Genomic DNA, 17,523 nt, shown 5'->3' with positions numbered 1-17,523 from the left:
GTTTCCCAGGCACCGGAAAAACGGGTCAAGAGGCCAAGGGATCATCGACGTTTGTCGGTATCGCTTGGTAGCTAGGCGAAGGTGTCCAGAGATAATGATATGTTTATTGACACTACAAAGAACATTCTAGCAATATCATGCAACTTATTCAATATTCAATATGAATTTTATTTAAGAATAATGGTCGCTTCCCTTCCAATACATATCCGTATGCGTATACCTATACCGCTTTTTGTGAGTATCCCTATATGCAAATATTAGTATACATCATATTATCATAATACCCTATTTATTATCGAACTTATCCCACACCTGTACCTCACACAACTCCAGAACAGCGAAATCGTCATACCAGTCGTACCGTTTTGGATCGTTTCTATAGTTGTACACAGTCACATACCGCCCTACATACGAGCACTGATGTGTGATCTTCAATTGTACAGCTGAAAAGGTAGTACCGTTGTCCTAGTAACAGAGGACGCCATCTTGTGGCGAAGAGGTGGTGTTGGACACGTACAGTTCATACCCGGCTAATCTATGCTGAGAGTTATCTAGAATAAAAATGAAATGTCTTCGGCTTTAAAGGATCAAGTGAACAATTTCACTATTACAAGATTAACTATATCTTGTAATAGAAATACAAGAGAACGTTAGACTCTTGTATTATCCTATACAAATATTATAGAATTTAAGAATAATTTATAGAAATTGATCAAGTAATAATCAATTTCACTAATACAAGATTAACTATATCTTGTAATAGAAATACAAGAGTACACTATACTCTTGTATTATCCTAAGTACAATTTATAGAATTTAAGAATAATTTATAGAAATTGATCAAGTAATAATCAATTTCACTATTACAAGATTAACTATATCTTGTAGTAGAGATACAAATTCTTACCGCCTGCTTAGTCGCGATCCAATATGGCGGCTATGGTTGCCAGTAACACGCTACTTGCCAACAATCTATTTCACATACAATCTGATACCACATACATTTACCATCTGATAGCATGGTCAGTTCGATAAAAGCATTGTCATTTGACATATACTGCTAAATATTTACAATCCAACCGTTATTACACGTTTATTCCATGTAAACACCCAGGGGTACAGTTCAGTAGCATAAACACACAACAGCTGATCATCAGTCAGCTGATCTCAAATGAACATTCGTTACAATATGTATTTATGTATATCATTATCAATATCAACTTATGTTGTTGCCATTAACGTTGCGTACGTTTATTTTACTGTCATGAGCATAGCATTACACATATCATTATAGTGATCAGATGAACGAGGAGAACTTTCTTTTTTCAAACTTGTTTTAATTTGATTCCGTAAAAATGCTTAGTCAGCAATGTTGATATTTAAAATAACTTTTGACAATGTTGTCTATCCGTGATATATTGAAGATGTTTATGTGTTATCATGATTTTTTGTTATATAAAGGCTATAAATTATTTAGTGTTTACATTACCTCGATAGTATATTGTGATAGCATTGATGTTGATCAGTGTTCCAAGATCCACTCTCCACCAGACTGTTTTGTAACTTGCGGCCTTTGTATGTGAACAGCAACCAGATGCAATGTCTGTTTGTACACAGTTATCCACAACATTTACCGCTAGCCAACGAGTGTTATCCTGATTGCTACTTTGCTGAGTAGTTCCCGAAATGGCAACATTAACTGGACAAATACAAATAAATATTACAGTATATGAACACAAAGATTTTGATTGGGTATTTCTCAATTAAAATGTGATGGCTTTACATTGACATGATGATTCTTGTTTCTAAAATAATTTGAATGCGAGATAGTTTGTTAGTTGTTAGATTAGACAACTTTATCCATCACCACTTTTTCAAAGAACCGATTATCTCATAAAAGCTATTGGAATACATAGTGTGTCTCTTTTTTGTTTTGTTTCCGAATGGTTATAGTGTGTTACTATAGTGGATTCTCCATATATCACACTCAAGTCTACATACTTTAATCTTAATTGAATTTCAATAAATTTTATTGCAAAAAACAAACGAATTTGTCATCAGGCAAAGCCTGATTTAACCATCTCCAAAACAACATAACATAATATAAGTGGATCCCCAACTCATCATATATATGATTGTTATTATTACCTACTACTATAATCTATTTACCGAGTTTTGGTTATTTTTTCGCCTGTGCTGGCTACATGCTACGTTTGTAGTTTGACTTTTGGACGCATTTGCCGTATACACAAGCAACGTGGGACGGAACATGTGTCTGGAAGTAAAAACCTGATACAACAGAAACTATGCCAATCTCGAACAAATCCTTTGCCATATCAAAGGATGACATTTTCCCGATAACAAATAACGTAAATACATTGCAATCAATACATGCCGGCATCCACAATTACGTGTCTGTCGTTGGCATGCTCTTTACTTTCACTCTCGTGTCGCCATCTTGCTGTTTATGTCATTAAAAATGCTAAGCCGGAGTCTGCGAAGAGAAATATCCAGTGTAACGACTAATCACTGCAACATGTTTATTTGCTGTGTTTTTGCTACCATCCCATCCCAGGATGGTAGTTTTTTTTGCTACCCTGGGACGGTAGCTATTAGAATCGGTCGCTTTGCCTGTCATGTTGTTGGGATTTCACATAGTTATAAATAGTCGGTTTACTTTGATTGGCTGGTCAAAACGATTTACGTGTGTTGATTGGTTACTTGTTGATGAAGATTTCATGCGTGTAAGGGGTACCAGTGGGGAAATTATTGCAAACAAATTATCATTAGATAAACCAATAGAAGTCCGAATGTTTTTTTTTTGGTTGTCGGACATTATTCTCAGAAATCACACAAGGCGGCGCTACATGTACTGAATAGAATCTTTTCAGGAGCGCGTGGAAGATATAGCCTAACTAGTACTGTTAGCTAGATGATCATGACCTACTTGTAAAAACTATCCGTTGCATGGGAAATGCTGAAACAAAGTTAAGCTTTACTTAGGGGATATTTATGGAGTTTAGGGGATATTTGTGGAACTGTATGCGCTAAACTAAAGTACAGTTTTAAACGAAATGTTATGCTTGTTTCAATGCGTATTAAGTATTTCACTTACTCAATGGGGACAACCTACGTCATCGGAAGTGATATCGGGCACACAAAAACAATGAAAAAACGCCCGCTTCAAGATGAAAAGCGGCTGAAATTATGACATAAAAGCAATGCATCTTCTAAACCTCAAACGTCAAAGACAGTGCATTGTTAGAGACTCTGTGAAACTATAAGATATCGTCAAACTAGCTCAGATAATGCAAGCACCTCGACACAATATTTTTCGACAGCAGGGATATCGGTCACACTTTATTCAATAAAACGTAACAAGTTGTAAAAAATAAATTTTGCTGCCACAAAACCATCCCGTTTATTAATATGTAATATATGACTATTGAAAGAAAATATTTCATTCATTATATCTTCTAGTGGAGAAACATAGACGGTACTTAATTAGAAATTATGAAAGTGATATCGGTCACACTTAGAACTTTAGGGGTAACGGTCACATCCAAAGTTACGAAAACTGAATATTACAGCATTGTACATGTAGTCGTTATTTACGCATTCATGCAACTCCAGTGGAAAAGCGCCAATACACTTTTATTGAATTTAATGAATTTGAAAGATGACTTTTTAACCGATTATCAGCAAATGGTTGGCGAGCTATAAAAAAACTTTTCCCCCATTGTCATCCATCCGTCTTTTGTTTCTGTTATTTCTCTGAAAGTACTGGAGGGGTTTCATATGTAGATCCAGTTATGTATAAAATATTTCGGAATCAATCAGAAATCGAGATGGGAAACAAGAAAACATCATTTGTTTCGATACAAATACATGTATTTGCCAGAGAGCATTAAGGATCTATTTTAAATTTCATGTTTAGAAAGTCATCTTTCTTGATTCTAATAGTTGAACTTGCTGCTATGGTTCAAATTCCACATGTGAGCATAGTTATGCATATTTCATTTTGGGACCGATCCATGGACACAATGGCCAACTGGTAGTCATCTTTGGTTTTCATATAGGAGTTATTACCCATATTTATGTACTTAATGGACCTTTCTGGAATTTTATAAGTACTATCTCTCTCTTTACCATTGTTGTGCATAATGCACCAATTAAAGCGCGGTAGTCAACGAAGCGACAAACCCTTTCAAAAACTTTGGATTGGACCGTTACCATGTGAACGACATTCTTTTCAAAAACAACAAAACGCCAATTCTGCAGGTACGTCACTTTTGAAGCGGATAAATAAACTATAGTTACTACTTGAAATATAAGGTAATTTATATCAGTAAATAACAATAAAGTTACGAAATTTACACTTGACATATTTTCAGTGAATAAATTGTGACCGATAGCCACGCTGTCGAAACAAAAAACGGACGGATGACGAGCAATGGACGAAAGGCGATTTCAATAGCTCGCCAACCAATTGCTGATAGTGGGTTAAAAGTCGTCTTTCAAGATCAGATAAATTCAATAAAGGTATTTTTGCGGCGTATCCACTGGAGTCGCATGCTGCTTAAATAACGACTACATGTACAATGCTGTTATATTCAGTTTTAGTTACTTTGGATGTGACCGTTACCCCTAAAGTTCTAAGTGTGACCAATATCCCTTTTATAATTTCTAATAAAGCACCGTCTATGTTTCTCCACTAGCAGATATAACGATTGAAATATTTTCTTTCAACATTCATATATTACACTTTAGTCAACGGGACAGTTTTGTGACAGCAAAATTTGTTTATTTACAACTTATAACGTGTTTGTGAAAAAAATGTGACCGATTTCCCTGCTGTCGAAAAATATTGTGTCGAGGTGTTTGCATTATTTGAGCTAGTTTGACGATTTCTAATAGTTTCACAGAGTCTCTAACAACACACTGTCTTTGACGCACGATAGATTTAGAAGATGCATTGCTTTTATGTGACAATTTCAGCCGCTTTTCATCTTGAAATGGGCGTTTTTTTCATTGTTTTTGTGTGCCCGATATCCCTTCGATGACGTAGGTTGTCCCCATTGTTACTTGTCCAAGTACATGTACATGTATATCAGTACGGTGTATATTAGACGGAAAACTTATTAGCATTAGGAAAAGGCCCACTACACCTTCTGAATACCTTTATTAAAATAGACAAGACGTTAAGTTTCATAACGCAGGTCGTATTATGTTTCACGACGTCGTGTTAATTGATTATTCCTGCGGCAGACTTCAACTTCGTTAGTGTTGTAACCTCATCTTTGGCCATCATTATCAATTCTATTATGTGATAATTGTTTTAAAGACTTTTATTTTTTGTTCCGGAAAGGTAGCCTAGTAGTAGCCCTTTCACGAATTTCATGAATATCATCTTTTAAATTGAATTGAAAGCATTTAAATTACCATTCTTCAAAAATGAATTGCCATCAGAACTATGGCAGCTAACTGTGAACAGAACAATTTGTCAAGCTTCCTATTATTGCTTCCTATTAAATAATGCTGTATGGTAGCCTTCTTAGCTTTTTGGGAAGCTAATACTTGTATTTATTTATAATTAACATTATTTTAGCGTCAAATGTCAATCCGATATGAGTTTATCGATAACTCATGATCTTATTTTTGCGATGATATATTTGGCAGCCATTTCCGGTTTACGTACTTTCGGTTTTAAATTTTTTACAAATTGCATTTTTTGGGGTCTTATTTTAATGGCGAGACATAATTTAACACGACAATTGACTTATAAGTTTATGTTTGTAATGCATAGATTAAGCCAACAATCAAAAGCCATATTTTCCAACATTCCGTAGAAAATGTTATGCTCATCGTCAAAATGACAGAAATGTGACAGGTGCGTTGTTGACATTTCCAAAGGTGTATCACAGGTTATAATTTTGTGTTGAAAATGTAGGGAGTGGTATTTTCGTGTTTTGAACCCAATAAATATATCAACACCATCATCGCTACAAGTTAAGAACGTAGGATTATGGTTATTTGTTTTAATTTCTTCACGCAATTTACACTATATGGCCTCATACTAACAATTCTTATGGAAACAACATGTCTGCCTCGTGAAGCCATTTTTGACAGTTATTCGGCTCAAGTTTAGGTCTGTTATTCAAGTATATGATGTTATCATTAAATTCTAAAAGTAAATACGCATAGATTGAAGATATGATAGGATAATTATTGTCATTTTAGAACATAACATATAGTGGTGTCTCAGAATTTCGTACATTTCTTGAATTTTACTTCAATTAAGTTTGAAATTAAATTGGAATGAATATTTTTTGACAACACCATTGTGTCCTTTACTTGATTTTAAAACATATGGTGTGCTAATAATTGAACTTTTAAAGTTAAAAGTCTCATTTCAGATATTCTGCATATACCCGTCGTCAAGTCCAATAGCCTTTATCGCAATCAAACATTGTTCAATCTCTACATGTATCTGGTTTCTTCCAAAACCGTTTTTGTGACTTCTCATTTGGTTATATTTACATTGAAAGCCCATTGTCGTTCTATTGATTTAAGAAAACGCTGTGGATATGACAAATATATTATATATATACATGTATTTATAACAAAAACACACAAGATATACGAATATGACCTATATTCTATAAAAGCTTTAAAAACTCACTCGAGTCATACGGATAATGTAACCTATAACTGTTTTAACGAAACAACTATTAAAACAATTATTTGTGTCTTGTCATAATGTAATCTAAGGTACTTCACACCGTTATAAACAATCATCAAATATTTCATACTCATCTAGTATATTCATACTTACTCTCAGATACACTGGATCTCAATACAGCATAAATTATAACAATCACACATCCTCTTAAATGGTTGTGTCCTATCGCCATTTTATCTGCTTTGCATCAACAAGGAAGTACGAAAATGTTCTAAAAATAACGAAATTCTTTGGTCGTCGGATACGGGTGCGTACGTGTTTCCGCGGGTCTTATTTTCACATTCCGCATAACATAATCAATGATTTGACGTAATATATACTCGCCAGTCTCCAGTTAACATCGATTTTATTATCTGTGTATTTAAACAAGTGGTATTGTGTTTACAATCAACTCGTGACATGTAAGTATTCTTATCTTACACGTAAGTTTAGACAATCCCTAACTTTGAAATTAGATCAGAGGGTCAGGATCATTTTACTTTATATCAAAAGTTAAAAATAAATAAATAAATAAATAATATTTTGCGTATACATTTAGAGTATGAATAATATTTAATATCAGATATAAAAAAATAAATATGATCTTACATGAGTGCTCATTTCATATGAGATTTTATGAAACGAGTCTAAGAAAATTTTATTTTTGCAAGTCTTGGCGAGAAAAAATTATAACTTCGAGACGAGTTTAATCACATACACCGTAACTACAAAAACCTACAAAAAAGAAAAAAAAAAAAAAAAAAAAAAAACACGTCACAATGTATTCCGAAAAATTTGGCGACATTTTATCACGCCTGCATCGTAATTCTGATGTCACGTCATTTTTCCTGACGTCATTTTATTGTTTCTGTCTGACGTCACAATAAATTTTCAGGCAATGAAAATCAATCAAGGCCATATTACACTAGTGACATATGCAAACATATTACACGGACAAAATTACTGGATATTCGGTAGATTATGTGATAAAAAGATCAAAACAAAACAAATGAATCATATATTAGTTGATTATGTTTCTTAGCTTAATATGTAACACAACAGAGCCTCTCGGTTGGTCGTGACCAACCTTTTAAATACTATACTTGCAAACAAGAAACGGAACATTGTAGCGAGATAGGTTCGATGCAAGGTACGCATGCTTAGGAATCATGCTTCTTCAAGAATGTTTTCAATCGTGTATGCGTCGCGAGCCATCTCACAAACTGAGCAACACCATGCCCAAATAGAAAAAAAGAGTGCTTGTGTTCGTCTGTGAGCGATGTGAACAGTACATATTAGGCAGAGACTCAGTGACGGTTTGTTCAGATCATGGGCCACTTGAGAACATTTTCAAGAAGCCTCTTATGTCTGCACCTAAACGACTGCGAAGGATGCTTCTTCGTATACTAAGCAAGATGATAAGGAGGATAACTGGAATTACAGATACGAGCAAACAGTACACAATGGAATTCCGTTCAAAGGAAGCAAAATCATAATTCCCAATCTACTCCTTAAGGAAATATGTGACGGATACACTCTAGTCATCACTTGATAGCATCATCCCTTCGCAAAGGCCACGGGGATGTCATTCTGGCCTAGCATGGGTAATGGAATCAGAGATCATGTACAACAGTATGGTACATGCTGTGAGCACAATTGTCGTCAACAGAAGAAACCCATAGTAACACATGGTATTCCAGATCATCCATACGAAATGGTCGGAGATGATCTGTTTATATTACATTTAACGTACCAGTGCCGGTGGACTATTTTCCCGTTTTCTGGGAGATAGATACGCATCAAGACACAACAGCAACAACTAATGATATAATGAATCATATATCAGTAGACATGGCATCCCAGACACTATCATGTGTGACAATGATCCGCATTTTAGAAGCGCGGAGTTTGCAGAATTTGCACATGAGTGGGAAATTGAGCATACCACATCGTCATCTCATAGTCAGTCGAATGGTTAAGTCGAATCGGCGGCACTCAAACAGTAGGAATGGACAATAATTCGTCCCAAAGACTTATGTCGCGACGAACTTAAGGAACACTGCACGTGGCAACTGTGCTATTACAGCCAAGCATTGAACCAGACGTCGATATACGGATAAAGCGGGAAAACAGCTCCCGCGGAAAAAAAACCTTCCAGAGCTTCAAATTTGACAGCCAGTACGCATGGCCTCATTACCAATGGATCATGGAGATATTGTCACTGCATGTGCGTCGATATCTGTGGTCAACGTACTTATGTCGTTGATGTCGCTGGTCAAATACATAGGACCAATGCAGGAAGATCCACCGTCAATGTCTACCAGGATACGCTTGAGCCACTAGCTGTCTGATACACCAATCATGACAAGTTTTGATTTGAAATAAATTTCAAACACTACACAGGTTCAGCAACCCAACTCTAGCAGGTTCCCAACAAAGTGGTCTTTTAGACACTGCGGTTTCGAATGTAGTGGTGTTAAGACATCGAAGTTCAGAACGTAGTGGTGTTAAGACACTGAGGTTCCGAACGTAGTTAGACACTGATATTTCTAACGTAGTAGTGTTTAGACACTGAAGTTCCAAACGTAGTGGTGTTTAGACACTGACGTTCCTAACGTAGTGGTGTTTAGACACTTAAGTTCCGAACGTAATGGTGTTTAGACACTTAGGTTCCGAACGTAATGGTGTTTAGACACAAAGGTTCCTAACGTAGTGGTGTTTAGACACTTATGTTCCGAACGTAGTGGTGTTTAGACACTGATATTTCTAACGTATTTGTACATATAAAATTACATTCTAAGGATTATAAATACTAATAAATATTAAAACCTCTTCTTGATTTGTGATTATTAAAATTAAAGTACATAAGACAAACAACATCATTCTATTTTAGTACGACTTATTTCCCTTTTCTCGCTTACCAGCAACATTATTATATAATAGAAACACTACGCGAGGACATTCTATTTATATTGTGACAACGGGGTTGAGAGTGGAGTTGAGGAGGGGTTAGGGAATCACTTTGCCATATATCAATAGCAACGATATGATTGTAATTCTATGCAGAGAATCAATCAGGTTGGACACTTGTATGATGGTTAAATGACAAATTATTAGACAAATGTTATCATATCAGGCAAGCTAGAAAGAGAAAGTTGCCAGGATAAGGTGAGATCATTTTGGACCCATTTTTTATATTGTCACAAGCAATGTTAATGTTTAACCTTGTAATAATCTTTTGTTGAATGAATAATTGTTATTTTATTTTAGAATTATATATGAAGCAATTTGCATATTCACGAATTAAGAAGGGTTTTTGATATGTTCACCACCAGAAGTTATCAACATTTTGGGAATTACTATATATATATACTTACTGTACAATGTATTAGTTTTACACTGTAGTTTTACGAAGTCAAATTAAGGCTGGAGATGAATTTAGCAGTACTGCCTAAAATCATGATATAAACGTCTAAAATGTATTGAAATCTTCAAATATGGTCAAAACAAGAGGCTAGTTTGTGGCCTACACTTTTATTTAACATTTAACACGGATATTAGTAATTATAAAGTGATTTTTTTTAGATGTGTTCATGTAAACATACGTACATAAATCGTAAAACAAGAACTATTTCAGTACATATAAGATTCATCTTTATTCCTGACATCAAAAATATGTATTAGTTTGAGTTGAGTTGAGTAATAAAGTTGATTGGAATAAAGTTTTCTGTAATTTCTTCATCTGCAAAGTATACTTTGAATTAAAAATATATGTGATATATCGAATACCAACTGTTTAATATGATCCCATATTAGTTTAACTCTTTGGCAATTCCAAAACATATGTTCAATTTTCTCCATCTTTTCAATACATAGGTTGCATGTGTCATTTGGTATTGTGGTTTTTATCATTTTTGTTATGACTTTGTTGGAAGTATTCTGTTTGGTAATCTTTATTGGAACCAGTGTATATTTGTGTGTCTTTTGTAGTATGAAACGGAATCTTGTGATGTTTCCAATCTTTCTGTGTATAGTGTGTGGCGTTTTCCCACTTTATCTCTGCTGTGTTCCTCAATATATTCACTTTATTTAGTTTATCGTTCAAATCATTGGTTCCTTTTGTGCTTTTGGTATAACCTGAATGTGGTGAGGTATAAATGGTATATAAAGAGGTTTTTATCTTGTTACTTCCACATTATAATTTTGCTTTTCAAACACATTGATCTATTCATTATTAGTGTGCCCACAGAGCTCTACGTATCCATGTTGTCTTAAGTCCAGTAATGAAATTTTCTACGTTTAACATTTTCAATCCCCTTCACAATCATCTTTAATAGAATGACAATTTTACCTTTTCAATATTTGACAGCCAAATGAATTTAAAAAGCTTGGTATTTAGTGTTTGAATGAAGTTTTGTCTGGATCTGGTAGAGATATAAATAATTGATTTGATTTTAGATAGAAATAAATGATTCAATTTTGGAATAGCTAATGTCTTTCAGACACTTATTCGATCTATCAGTGTTAAAACTCTTCATGACCATTGTTTTATATTATTATCAACAGTCACCATTGATTTTGTATAATATATTTCGTCTAAAACATCTCAATTCACTGAAAAATTCTATTCCTAATAAGGTAACCGGTAATAAGGTAATTTTTACCTATAATGATAGACACCTGCATTAAACTGCATCCAATCCTAATAACTGAGTGTTTTTACCGAGTTTTGTTTATGTTTTCGCCTGTGCTAGCTACACGCTAGTTTTACTTTCGGAGGCTTTTGCCTTACACACAAGCAATGGGGGCGGAACATGTGGCTGGAAGTAAAAACCTAATTAAACAGAAACTATGCCTATCTCGAACAAAACTTTTGCCATAATAAAGAATGACACTTTCCCGATAACAAATTACGTAAAACACGATGTGCAATCAACACATGCCAGCATCCACAATTACTTGTCTGTCGTCTGCATGATTTTAACTTTCACTCTCTTCTCGCCATCTTGCCGTTTATGTCATTAAAAATACTAAGCCACGGCGGAGTCTTCGAAAGGAAGTATCCAGTGAAACGACTAATCACTGCAACATGTTTATTTGCTGTGTTTTATTTATTTATACTTAACATTATTTTAGCGTCAAATGACAACCCGATATGAGTTTATCGATAACTCATGATCTTGTTTTTGCGATGATATATTGGGCAGTCATTTTTGGTTTACATACTTTCGGTTTAAATTTTTTTACAAATGGCATTTTTTGGTCTTAAAGATTTTAATGGCGAGACATAATTTAACATGCCAATTGACTTATAAGTATATGATTGTCATGCATAGATTAAGCCAACAATCACATGCCATATTTCCCAACATTCAGTATAAAATGTTATGCTCATTATCAAAATAACAGAAATTTGACAGGTGCGTTGTTGACATTTCCAAGGGTGTTGAAATGTAGGGAGCGGTATTTTCGTGTTTTGCAATATATGAACCCAATAAATATATCAATACCATCATCGCTACTAGTTAAGAAAGTAGAATTATGGTTATTTGTATTAATTTCTTCACGCAATTTACACTATATGGCCTCATACTAACAATTCTTATGGAAACAACTTGTCTCCCTCGTGAAGCCATTTTTGACAGTTATTCGGCTCAGGTTTAGGTCTGTTATTTTAGTATATGATGTTACCATTAAATTCTAAGAAGTAAATACGCATATGATAATTATTGACATTTTAGAGCATAACATATAGTGGTATCTCAGAATTTCGTACATTTCTTGAATTTTATTTCAATTAAGTTTAAAATTAAATTGGAATTTATATTGTTTTTTGACAACACCAGTTTATTCTTTACTTGATTTTAGACATATGGTGTGCTAATATTTGGAATTCTTAAGCTAAAAGTCTCATTTCAGGTATTCTGCATATACCGTAGTCAAGCCAATAGCCCTTAACCCAATCAAAACACTGTTCAAACTCTACATGTATCTGGTTTCTTCTAAAACCGTTTTTGTGACTTCTTATTTGGTTATATTTACATTGAAACCCAATTGTCGTTCTATTGATTTAAGAAAACGCTGTGGATATGACAAATATTATATATATATATATGTATGTATAACAAAAACACACAAGCTATACGAATATGACATCTATTCTATAAAAGCTTTAAAAACTCACTCGAGTTATACGGATAATGTAACATATAACTGTTTTAACGAAACAACTATTAAACAATTATTTGTGTCTAGTCAGAATGTAATCTAAGGTACTTCTGACCGTTATAAACAATCATCAAATATTTCATACTCATCTAGTATATTCATACTTACTCTCAGATACACTGGATCTCAATACAGCATAAATTATAACAATCACACATCCTCTTAAATGGTTGTGTCCTATCGCCATTTTATCTGCTTTGCATCAACAAGGAAGTACGAAAATGTTCTAAAAATAACGAAATTCTTTGGTCGTCGGATACGGGTGCGTACGTGTTTCCGCGGGTCTTATTTTCACATTCCGCATAACATAATCAATGATTTGACGTAATATATACTCGCCAGTCTCCAGTTAACATCGATTTTATTATCTGTGTATTTAAACAAGTGGTATTGTGTTTACAATCAACTCGTGACATGTAAGTATTCTTATCTTACACGTAAGTTTAGACAACCCTAACTTTGAAATGAGATCAGAGGGTCAGGATCGTATTACTTTATAACAAAAGTAATAAATAAATAAATAAATAATCAAATAAAAAAATGTTGCTTATACATTTAAAGATGCTCCACCGCTGACAAATGGTGTTTTTTCACTATCAAAAACAGGAGCAGACGGTTTAGTAATTTTCTTCAGTTACAAAAGTTACTTACTTTACACCATTACCACCATTGAAAAGTTTAAAATATGAAAAATAATTAATTGCGTCCCGAAAAAATTCCGTGGCACTATATCTTATATGGAATGAAGTAATGATTGCGCATGCACCAAAGGCGAAATAAATTATTCAATGTTATTTTTTGTGTTAATTAGGCATACATATACATGATTCAACTCCAATTATTGTTCAAATGATGAATATCATTTATGCTCTGTCGGCGGTGGAGCATCTTTAAAGTATGAATAATATTTTATATCAGATATATAGGTTCTTACATGAGTGTTAATTTCATATGAGATTTTATGAAACGAGTCTAAGAAGTTTTTATTTTTGCGAGTCTTAGCGAGGAAACATTATAACTTCGAGACGAAATCATTAAGATACTTTTTTTATCACATAACTGCAAATACCTACACTACAAAAAAATTCACGTCAAAATGTATTCCGAAAATTTTGCCGCCATTTTATCCCGCCTTCATCGTAATTCTGTCACGTCATTTTTCCTGACGTCATTTTATTGTTTCTGTTTGACGTCACAATTTATTTTCATGAAATGAAAATCAATCCAGGTCATATTACACTAGTGACATATTCAAAAATATTATACGGGCAAAATCACTGGATATCAGGCGGATTTAGTTATAAAAAAGCAAAATAAAACAAATGAATCATATATTAGTTGGTTATGTTTCTTAGCTCATTATGGAACATGACAGAGCCTCTCGATTGGTCGTGACCAGCCCTTTAAATACTATACTTACAAACTAGGAACAAAACATTGTAGCGAGATAGTTTCGACGCAAGTGACGTAAGGCTTAATAGCCTGCTTTTTGTCAATCGTGTATGCGTCGAAAGCCTTCTCGCAAACTGAGCAACACTAAGCCCAAATAGAAAAAAGAGTGCTTGTGTTCGCCTGTAAGCGGTTTGAACAGTACATATTAGGCAGATACTCAGTGACGGTTTGTTCAGATCATGGGCCACTTGAGAGCATTTTCAAGAAGCCTCTTATATCTGCACCTAAACGACTGCGAAGGATGCTTCTTCGTCGACAAATCTTCACCCTGTACCCATAGGAAGGATGGAATACGAGCAGGTCAACTTAACTGAGTCGTTAAATATCCGTGAAACACAGGATTCCACAGGGATCTGAGAATAAGTTACACTTAATTTATTTTCATCTTGGACCAACCAGAGTGTCCATAGACCATTTTAGACGTTTTAGGTGTCTACATATTCATCGCATTTTACATGTACTATTAAAAATCTACCCCACACACCATTAGCGTCTAAAAATTACATCTTCACAGAACCCTGTGCTAGATTTTATAATTATCATATTTATTCTTTCAGATCCATTGTCAACAAGATAATAAGATTCAAGAAGACGATATGGCCATTGTCTCGCAATGAACAAAGCAAACTTGGCATATTCAAAGGCTTTGATTTAATACTATACACACATATTTTATACAAATAATTCACAATATATTATCCACAATATATTGTTGACAGATACAATCATAGTTTATGACTACATGTATAAGATAAGTGTATGCCCGCTTGCCCCCATTCCTACCCGTTTTAACCTATCGACGGCAGTAGTTAATATTGTCCCACGTACAAACAATACACTGACGGTTAATTTGTACAGGTTAATTTATCTGTACAGGTTGTATATGTATATGAATGTGTGTGTGTATGTTTTCAGTCCATTACACAAATTTTGAATATCATTTGTGACAGATATACAATAGAATGGTAATATAACTACGATCTGAATATCGATAAATCAACACCTAACATTTACCTGTCCAATGTCTCGTAATAAAATACAAGCTTAAATACATGTGTATGTTGAAAAACAAAGTTTTAGATAAACATGTCCCACTATAATGTTTCACTTATTTATCAAACGCAAAACGTATTTCATAAAATGTCAATAGTATCCGGAGGCTATTAAAGTTTATTTATTTTACATCGATTGCGAAACAAGTTATACAACTTATGCAAATCACTTTCGATGGCCTGGATGTAAGCTAGCGAGGGGTCTTAGTGTGTGAAGGAACCGGAGTGCCCGGATGAAACCCATGAGATTGGGAAGGTGACCTCATGCCTTCTCACGTCCGTGCCGAGGACCGAACCCTGGCCGGCTAGGTGAAAGGCGAGCGGCTTAACCACCACACCACCCGACCATCCTCTTATCAAAATTATATGTGTCATAACTTGGCAAACATTTTGACATGTTATTTGTTTCTTCAGTAATCTATTGCAAACCATCAGGTTTGATGAATTAAGTTGGGAAAATCATTCAGATGGGTAATGGAAAATAGGACAAACATGTCTGATTTGCCATAAACAAAAGTTACAACACATACTTTATGCACTATACATTTGTTGTTTTTATGGCTTATACATGTTTAGATATATATATGTACCTGCAGTTGTTACTTTACAATTGTTAATTACTGTAGATATGTGAAATGAAATTGTAGACCCCAACTTGGCTTTATAGTTCGACCATATGTACACATTTCACTACACTTTAGATGTAAATATAATAATTTTTGGCAGTACTGCCGAAATAATGCTTAGCTCTTATTTGTACTCGTAAAATTAAAACCCGTGCATTGTAAGCATTGAAATTCTCAAAATGTTTGTAATTATTGGTGATAAACAAAACTATTTAAAGCTTTTCTTGATTCATGAGTATGAAAACTACGGCCCATATACAGTCGAACCTCGATGTTTCGAAGTTCAAGGGACCGACAGAAAGACTTAAAAAAGACGTCTAATTATTTATGGTTGGAAATAGAACAACGTGTTTAGAGATTAACCATGATCAACTGTTAAGTTAAATGTGTGCACATGTCGTCTGTAACTTAAAGTTACGTATAGAAAGGAGATTATAATTTTTTTCTTAAAAAATATCCATAAAAGGTTTGATTCTTTGAATAAACCCGACTTTTAATGTAAACATATTCAAAATAAAGAACATGTTATACGTGAAATTGACACTTTATTTACCATCTTTCAACATCTATCGAAATATGATATGCATCCATGTTTAATGAAGCATGGTATGTACATTTTGTGTATATTCATCATTACATACATTTATAGTAACCTCATTACCCTAAAAGTTGAAAGTATGATGTTGAAAACTTCTATGAAAAAAACTATTTCTCTAGTACGAGAATATTACTCAGTTTAGGCAATGTTTTCTATAGATAATAATCATTAAATGTATATAATAAATCAGAGTAATTTAATGCTTGTTTAGACTTCTTGTTAGTCAAGTGTCAAACATATTTCTATGCTAATTTTTTTTTCAAGTTGTGAATGAAGTTTTTCATGAAGTGTTTCTCTTCAAATACCATTTCCTCTTTTTATAGTATATGTTTGATGCACATACATTATAATAAAAACTTAACACAATTATTTGTATTAATAACAAAACAAAAAAAATCATATTTCAAAAATAAGTAAAGTGTAGGAGTATAAACTATAGTGTATCAAAAGTGGAAGTGGTATTGGAAGATCAATGGTACGGGCAGCGAAATCGTGGAAATGCCAACTCCGCGAAAATGACCGGTTATACGGTATAATATTAGTTATATCATTAAATAATAGAACACATACATATTCAAAGTTTCAGATATATAGAATTTGAATCTGTCAAAAAGGCATGAAAAGACAAGCAATGTGAATTGAAAGTAATGTCAGAAAACTGATACAACATCTTTCCAGTGATAACGTCAGTATGGCAGTAGATCTCATAAAACAATCACTACATTACCTAGTGCGTGATACATAACAATAAATCTTTCTACATTTATTTTGACAAGGCAAGTAAGTCGTAAAAGGAATGAAAACATCATTGTATAAAACATTAAACTATCCTTGTAGTCTTTTAGT

General features: G+C 33.8%; 1 long non-coding RNA gene across 1 annotated transcript; it reads right to left on the bottom strand.

The window, feature by feature from the left end:
- Positions 1–309: 309 nt before the first annotated feature.
- On the bottom strand, positions 310–7,768 carry LOC138325352 (uncharacterized). The gene is made up of 3 exons (XR_011208769.1): positions 6,836–7,768; positions 1,490–1,699; positions 310–551 (listed from the first exon to the last, which is right to left on the bottom strand). It is a non-coding gene; the product is annotated as an uncharacterized lncRNA (long non-coding RNA).
- Positions 7,769–17,523: the final 9,755 nt, after the last annotated feature.

This window comes from Argopecten irradians, chromosome 6, assembly GCF_041381155.1.
Source record: "Argopecten irradians isolate NY chromosome 6, Ai_NY, whole genome shotgun sequence".
NCBI lineage: Eukaryota > Metazoa > Mollusca > Bivalvia > Pectinida > Pectinidae > Argopecten > Argopecten irradians.
Note: the sequence above shows the minus strand (reverse complement) of the source record. Positions and strands in the feature narration are given on the sequence as shown.